Consider the following 9294-nt stretch of genomic DNA (forward strand, 5'->3'; position numbering starts at 1 on the left):
GAAGAAGTATCTGGAATTTCAGTTCAGCACTGGCTTTGTTTCTAGTTCTGTTTTAATATTTGAATAGGTGCTGTCAGAAATAGAACTTTTCTTTTTTCTTACATGTATACACTTTTAATATATCTTTTATTATATTCCTCTACCAAAATTACAAGAGTAATATATTTAACCACAACTAGTAAAAAATGAAAAAACATATAAATAGTATCTGCACTCACACCAATTCTTTCAGACCTATGTACAATTTCAACAAAGCTTATTTACCTTTTCACACCTTTCTCCTTGCTCCTACCAACATTACACACATATCTGATTTGTCTTTGTTCAAAAATTTTTTTAATTTTTTTAAAATTTATTTATTTTTGGCTGTGTTGGGTCTTCGTGGCTGCACGCAGGCTTTCTCTAGTTGTGGCGAGCAGGGGCTACTCTTCGCTGCGGTGCACAGGCTTCTCATTGCAGTAGCTTCTCTTGCTGCGGAGCACGGGCTCTAGAGCGCAGACTCAGTAGTTGTGACGCACGGGCTTAGTTGCTCCGTGGCATGTGGGATCTTCCTGGACCAGGGATGGAACCCATGTGCCCTGCATTGGCAGGCAGGTTCTTATCCACTGCACCACCAGGGAAGCCCTCAAATTTTTTAATGGCATCAGGCTATGCACTATTTTCTCTAACTTGCTTTGCTCAAGCAAGTCTAACTTGTACATTCCCCCAGATCAATAAGTATAATCTTACTCTTTCTAAGATTATGTTGCACATTATATTCCTGATGTTGGTTATTTGTGCCTTTTCTTTTTCACTTGTGGTTTATTACTTTTCACTTGTGTCTTTGTGGCTCATTACTCTTTTGAAAGAACGACTTTTTGCTTTCTTGATACTCTCTATTGTGTGGACGTTTCCAATTTTATGTATTTTTCTATTTTGGGGTTTAATTTGCTGTAAAATTCTCATATCTTTGATTTTCACCATTTCTTCTTTTCTAATATGTGTATTTACGACTACAAATTTCCCTATAAACTTTACCTCATCCCATTAAGTTTCTTACATTTTATTTTTATTATAATTTAAATAATTTTATAAATTCAACCATAAAATTTTCTTTGATTTGTGTTTTTAAAAAACTCTTTATTTTGAAATACTTTTAGATTCACATTAAGTTGTAAATACATATATAGGGAGATACCATGTACTCTTCACTCATTTTCCCTCAAAGGTAATATTTTGCATAACTATAGTACAATATCAAAACCATGAAATTGACGTGGGTACAATCCACAAAATTTAACCAGTTTTCACCAGTTTTATATGCACTCATTTCTATGTGTGTGGTAATAGTTCTATATAATTTTATCAAGGGTATAAGTTTCATGTAGCCACAATATACAAAACTGTTTAATCCCCACAAGGCTACCTTATGCTACCACTTCATAGCCACATCCACCCCTTCCCACATCCTTAAGCCCTGGTAACCATTAATCTGTTTGCCATTTCAATAATTTTCTAAATTTCAATAATGTTATATAAATGGAATCATATAGCATGTAATCTTTTTGTGATTGGCTTTTTTTCCCTCAGCATAATTGCCTTGAGAGCCATCCAAGTTGTTGCATGTACCAGTTTGTTCCTTTTTATTGCTGAGTATTTTTCCATGGTATAAATGTACTGCAATTTTTAAACTATTCTTCCATTTGAGGACATTTGGATTATCCCATTTGTTTGTCATTACTATTTTCCTCTTTCTTGAATTATCCTGGATAAAGAACAACTTTTTTTTCTACTTCCTGTCTCTTTTAGCTTGTTAGTTATAAAATTTTGACTCTTTTTCAATGGTTACCATAGAAAACACAGCATGCATCCTTGGCTTAATGAAATCTATTATACATTAGTGCTTTTACGTCTCCTCACAGCATGGAACATTACTTTCTTTTTATTTACTCACACATGCTTTTTTGTGATATTGGTATATTCTTTAATTTTCTACAAATTAAAAACCCTATGAGATATTATTATATTTTATACATTTCAATATTCAATTAGATTTACTGATGTATTTACCATTTTCATTGCTCATTTATTCCTGCATCTCTGTGCTTCTCTCTGGTCTCTCTCTCTCTTTTTTTTTTTTTCACATTTTGGCCGTGGCACGCAGCACATGGGTTCTTAGTTCCCTGACCAGGGATCGAACTGGTGTCCCCTGCCGCGGAAGCGTGAGTCTTAACCACTGGACTGCCAGGGAAGTCCTCTCTCTCTGGTCTCATGTTCCTTCTGCTGAAGAATTCCTTTAGTATATTGTTTTATTGGATTTCTGCTAATGATGAATTCTTTGGAGGGGTTTTGGGGGGTTTGGGGAGTCTTTTTATTTTGCCTCCATTTAAAATACTTTTATGTCATGCAAAACTTTAAAAACACACATAAGTAGAGAGACTAATATGTTTGTTGTGTAGCCATCACCCAGATTCAACCATTATCAACTCATTGCCAATCTTGTTTTATCTATTCCCCTACCCACTCAACCCCTTCCCCAATTATTTGAAGCAAATTTCAGACAGATTTAATTTTTCTTATAAATATTTCCATAAATATTTTTAAACATAAGAACTATTTTTTGAATGACATAATCATAATATCATTATCATACCTAAATATTAACAGTAATTCCTTTATATAATCACATGTCCAGTGAGGGTCCAAATTTTCCTGATTGGTTCCTTTTTTTGTTTTTAGCAGTTTGTTCAAATCAGGAAATCAGGATCCAGAGAAACTCCATACATTGCAACTGGTTGGTTTGTTTTCTCATCTTTTAAAAAATGTTTCCCCCTCCCTTTCTTTCTTCTTGCAACTCTTTATTCATGAAAACCAGGTAATTTGTTCAGGAGTTTCCCAAAGTATGAAATTTGCTGACTCTATTCCCTTGGTTTCCTCTGTCCCTGGTATTTCTTAAAAACTGATAGAGCTAAAGCCTTAATCAGATTTTGGTTTAATGTTTTGTTGTTGTTGTTGTTTTGTTTTGGCTGTGCTGCGTGGCTTGTGGGATCTTAGTTCCCCAACCAGGAATTGAACCCAGGCCCTCGGCAGTGAAAGCGTGGAGTCCTAACCACTGGACCACCGGGGAATTCCCTAGAATGCTAGAATGCATTATTGACCCCCGAATTCTTCACACTTCCTTGAATCCACCCATGTTTCCATTATATCTTGCTGCATAATGAATCACCCCCAAATTTGGTGGTTTAAAACAATCATCAATTATTATCTCATGGTTTTGCAGTTGACTAGAGCTTAGCTAGGCAGTCCGCTCTCAGGTCTTTTCATACATTTGCAGTCAGATAGTGGCTCATATTTGCTTTCACTTTAAAGTATTTTATTTATTTATTTATTTGGTTGCGTTGGGTCTTCGTTGCTGTGAGGGCTTTCTCTAGTTGCAGTGAGCAGGGGCTATTCTTCGTTGCAGTGTGTGGGCTTCTTAATGCAGTGGCTTCTCTTGTTGCGGAGCATGGGCTCTAGGTGTGCTCGGGCTTCAGTAGTTGTGGCACGCAGGCTCAGTGGCTGTGGCTCGCGGGCTCTAGAGCGCAGGCTCAGTAGTTGTGGTGCACGGGCTTAGTTGTTCCGCGGCATGTGGGATCTTCCTGGACCGTAATTCGGCAGGCGGATTCTTAACCACTGCGCCACCAGGGAAGCCCTTGCTTTCACTTTAGATTTTTCTTGTTTTAATGCAACATGCAGTGGTCATCTGCACAGTCAGTTCATTCTTGATACTTTGTGTTTCTCAATTTGTAGAACTATTTCTACTTTATCCTTCATTTTACCTTCCCAAGCATTTCCAATAACTGTTCACTTCTTGCCTTTACTTCTTTATACTTTGCTTCCCATTGAGTGATCACATTTTTCATCACCTAGATTTCAACATCTTTCTTTTCAAGTTTCAACTTTAGTCTTTCAATTCTTCCATGTTTCAGAACCACTTATTGATTGTGTTCATGAGCTGTACAATAATCTGTTTCATTATAACCTACAAATTGTTCTCTTTCATCCTCTGTTGACCAACTTTTCAGAAAAGGAGACCTGATTAAAATGAAGAGGTGTTTTTTGGGGGTTTGTTAGGACTGCAGCCAAGGAGATACAGATTTAAGAAGCACCTAAACTGTGTTCCGCTGGACTACAAAATGGAGGAAGCTTATAAAGGCAAAAACCCACAAGTTTACATAAATTGCTTTTCAAGAGTTAGGATTGGAGCTGGCATGAAAAGAGTGCTTGTCAAGCAAGGATTGGTTGGGGTTCAAAATGATTACACAGTTTCAAAGTTACATAGCCACACAAATATAAGGTTATAGCTAACAGCTGCTAGCAGATATTGTTTTGAAAACTTGGCTGCTGGTGTCCTTGAGTTTGATATAGTTCAAAAAATTCAAGCTCTCAGTGATGCAGGAATATGTCTGAAACCACATCCACAATGGCCACATGGCTCCATTTTTTTCCCCACTTTATTTATATTTTTATTTTTATACAATTTGTAAAGGTTACTTTCTATTTACACTTATTACAAAACAGTGGCTATATTCCCCATGTTGTACAATACATCCTTGAGCCTATCTTACACCCAATAGCTTATGCCTCCCACTCCCCCACTCCCCCACTCCTGCATTTGCCCCTGCCCTCCACTGCTAACCGCTAGTTTGTTCTCTATATCTGTGAATCTGCTTCTTTTTTGTTATATTCACTAGTTTGTTGTATTTTTTAGATTCCACATGTAAATGACATCATGCAGTATTTATCTTTCTCTGTCTGACTTATTTTACTTAGCATAATTCCCCCCAAGTCCACCCATGTTGCTGCAAATGGCAAAATTTTGCTCTTTTTTTATGGCTGAGTAAAATTCCATTGTATGTATATACCACATCTTCTTTATCCATTCATCTGTTAATGGACATTTAGGTTGCTTCCATGTCTTGGCTATGGTACATAGTGCTGCTGCTACTGACCAGGGTTCCTGGACTCTTTAATCAATAGAAATTGATAAGAGGCCAGATGAGAACTTCAGGCAAGGCTTTATTGGGACTCATGCTGCAGCACAAGGGAGCAAGAACAAGTAACAGACATCCTTGCCCGATCCTCGAGGAGGGGCAGCTGGTCCCCTAAATGCATGAGAGTAGGAGCCGATCAGTGGGTTGGGCCATGTTCAGGGATCATTTGCTCCCAGCATCTCAGGGTTTGGGCCTTTTTGTATCTTATTGTTCATAATCGCCCTGACTCTGCATGTGTGCAGTTATTTTTAGTCTCTTATGGTTTCCTTTGTATTTTGTTGCTGGGGGAGACATTTGTCCAAGTGCAAGCACTCCAGTATAGGGTCCCAGGTCCCAGGTGCCAGCCTCTCTCACTGCTATGAACATTGGGGTGCATGTATATTTTCAAATTAGAGGGTTTCTTCTTTCAGATATATACCCAGGAGTGGGATCACATGGTAACTCTATTTTTCGTTTTTTAAGGAACCTCCATACTGTTCTCCATAGCGGCTGCACCAATTTACATTCCCACAGACAGTGTAGGAGGATTTCGTTTTCTCTGCACGCCCTCCAGCATTTATTACTTGTAGACTTTTGGGGGATGGCCATTCCGATCCGTGTGAGGTGATACCTCATTGTAGTTTTGATTTGCATTTCTCTAATAATTAGCGATGTTGAGTACCTTTTCATATGCCTGTTGGGCATCTGTATGTTCTCCTGAATTCTGTGCTGAGTTTAACAATGAAAGCTCATGTTGAGTGCTACATATGGTATGGGAGGATTTATGGGTAATTTTCTTAAAAGCAAGATTCCTGAGTTTGTTTGCTTCACTCTATTGCTATTCCTTCATTTTTCTTCTTTTCTCTCCTCTTCTCATTTGTAGTTGACTTGTTTCCCAAAGTTTGAGACTTTCTAGTATTCCAATCTTTACCTTTTTCAGGCTCAGAATTAGAACCACTTGTAACAGGGCAAAACAAGAAGCAATAGTGGAGGGACTTCCCTGGTGGCGCAGTGGTTGAGAGTCCGCCTGCCGATGCAGGGGACACGGGTTCGTGCCCCGGTCCGGGAGGATCCCACATGCCGCGGAGCGGCTGGGCCCGTGAGCCATGGCCGCTGAGCCTGCGCATCCGGAGCCTGTGCTCCGCAACAGGAGAGGCCACAACAGTGAGAGGCCCACGTACCGCAAAAAAAATAAAAATAAATAAAAGAAGCAGTAGTGGGAACAGAACTAAGTACCACTGAGGCTATTGTAAAGATTTTTCTTTTAAAATACTTGTGTCAAGAATAAGTCCTCACTCATGAATGAAAGCTAGATTTCACCCATAGACTCCTAACTGATGCTCCAAAACATATTCGCACAAAGTACATAGAGAAAGACAGAGTGCTGGGTGAGATCTAACTCAAGCAGAGAAGCGGCTTCAAAAACTGGAGGGTCCCATGAACTGGCAGTGTCTCTAGGTCACAGCCACAGCCCAGGCACATGGGCCTGGGGTCTGGCACTGGTCTCTCATGTTGAATCCCCATCCACCTGCCCTGGGCACAGCAGAGTGGCCACATCACTTCAGGGGATCCAGAGTGGCTGCCCACCTATATTGCCTTTTGTGACCTACCCTTGGAAGTCATATACTATCATTTCCAACCACAGGCTCAACTAGTTCAAGGAGAGGGACCACTGAATTTCTCTTCTTCTCAAAGTCATATTGAAAGAATATGTGAGATAGGGAGATCTTATTGCGACTATTTGAAAAAAACCAATCAGTCACAACACTCTTGCCTTGAGTGCACTATATGCGAGATATAGTTTCCCTGCCCTTTATTTTGGATTTGGCCATGTGAGTTGCTTTGGACAATGTGCACATTCTGAGCCTAGGCCTTAAGAGGTTTTGTATATTTCCACTTTCCCTCTTCATTTTTAGCCACTTCCATGAGAAATATGTGCCCTGGCTACCTTACTGTCCAGAGACAATGAGAGCTGCCCCAGTCAAATCACCTCAGCTTAACCCAGCGAGGAAAAGCTAACCCCCAGCCAACCTGCAGATGTGTGAATGACTATAAATGCTTGTTGTTTTAAACCAACTTTCTCACATTTCTTTTTTTTTTTAATTAATTAATTTATTGTTTGGCTGTGCTAGGTCTTAGTTGCGGTATGCGGGATCTTCATTGCCACATGCGGGATCTTTAGTTGTAGCATGTGGTATCTTTAGTTGTGGCATGAGGGATCTAGTTCCCTGACCAGGGATGGAACCCAGCCCCCCTGCATTGGGAATGCAGAGTCTTAACCACTGGACCACCAGGGAAGTCCCACATCTCTTTTTCATAGTGAACTTAAGGAAGTTCTTTGTGGCTTTTTTGATTGACCCCAGTTAGCCATAATACCCTAATTGTGCAGAATAATCTTTATCAATTATTATCACTTTGGACCCAATACTCAAGAGGCTAAAAAGAAAACAGCTTAATTTTTGTCTCTCATTGTCTCTTTAAACATGCTCAGTGGAGCTTGATCTTCTTTGATCCTCTTAAAATTTAATTAGAGATCATGATTTTTCTGATCACTCCTACTTACTACAAATGGCTTCAGCTCAGTAACATAAACATTCAGTCTTCATGGCAGATTGAAAATTAAAACTTCTTCTGCTTTGATCTGCTTGCAGTTTATGGCAAATTGTATTTTCCAAAAATGGCTATGACTATATTTTTGTTTCCACATGGTCTTCCAGAACCTTGCCACTTTCCCATCAGGAAGTGGAGTCCATGTCCCCTCCTTTTGAAACTGGATGGGCTTTTAAAACTGTATGTAAGTGGAAATGATGTTATGTGACTCTGAGGCTAGACATAAAAGGTGTTACAACTTCCATCTGGATCTTTCTTAGGACTCTTGCCTTGAGAACCTTGAGCTGCAATGTAAGATGTCTGAGGCCACCATGCTATCAAGAAGCTTAAACTAGCCTACACAGAAATACCACCTGGAGAAACCCTGAGATTACATGAAACAAGAGATGTCCAGCCAGCTCCCAGTTGTTCCTGGAACTTCACACTGTTCCATGTTCAGTGGAGCCAGAGCTGTCCAGATAGGCTGTTTCTGAATTCCTGACCCAGAAAAACCATGAAAGATAATAAATGGTTGCTATTGTTTGAAACCACTAAACTTGAGAGACTGGCTATACAAACACAATACCAGATCGTATATGACAACAGAACTCTGACCCACAAACTCTGCAGTAAACAGCTGGTTTCCAACCAGAAAACCAAACTACAACTTTGGCAGCAATCAGCCCAGAACAGTCAGAACTTGGTCAATACCAGCTTCCCTATTTTTGGCCTCTGCTTCCAACTCAGAACCAACCAGAGAAAGCCAAACCATCACCCCCAAACCAATCACATAAGTTGCTCTGCTTGTAATTGGCCCACCTCCAGCTTCTCTATGCCAATAACCTCCATTCAGAATATACCTGAAGCCTTCCTTTTTTTCACTATAAAGTTTTGCCACTCCCCTGCCTGTCTTTGAGTCTCTGTCAAACACAAGTGACCGTGGCCTGTAATACCAGTCATTTGAAACAACCTAACGATAAAGAGAAACATTAATTACATAAGTGGCATGTAGAATTTACAGAATATTGTGGAAAACTCCTTAATGTTCAATATACATCTGATTTAAACAGTAGGTTAAAGGCTTCCCGGGTGGCGCAGTGGTTGAGAGTCCCCCTGCTGATGCAGGGGACACGGGTTCGTGCCCCAGTCCGGGAGGATCCCACAGCCATGGCCACTGAGCCTGCGCGTCCGGAGCCTGTGCGCCGCAACGGGAGAGGCCACAACAGTGAAAAAAAAAAAAAAAAAAAAAGGTAGGTTAAGAAAATACAAATATTTATGTGAAAGGATATTAGTTTAAATATAGCTATGCCTAAATACAGAAATTACTGTTTGTTTATTTATTTATTCATTCCTGGTTATAGACGGTGGGCGGAGGCACCCGTGTGCTTTTGCATGTCCAGTCCTAGCAAGGTGGATGATCCCACGTGAGACTTAGAGTTCACCTGTGACGGTCTCGCCACGCCCCCATCACGCCTTGGGGAGGGGCTTGGAGAGCGCCCCAACCTGCGCAAGGTCTTCTGGGAGATGTGGTTCCGCCCCCTGGCCGCGTCTTCTGCTTGTGCACGGGCACCACCGGCTGGGCCTTCTGGGTCCCCGGCGCGGGTAGGTCGCGCTGCTTCCGTGGAACAGCGGCTGAGGAAGGCCCCGTGGCGACCTCCATGCCCAAGACCTCTGGGCCTAGAGAGGTGAGTCCCCTCGCTGGCTGAGGACAGCA

This window comes from Lipotes vexillifer, unplaced genomic scaffold (assembly GCF_000442215.2).
Source record: "Lipotes vexillifer unplaced genomic scaffold, Lipotes_vexillifer_v1.1 scaffold182, whole genome shotgun sequence".
Classification (NCBI taxonomy): Eukaryota; Metazoa; Chordata; class Mammalia; order Artiodactyla; family Lipotidae; genus Lipotes; species Lipotes vexillifer.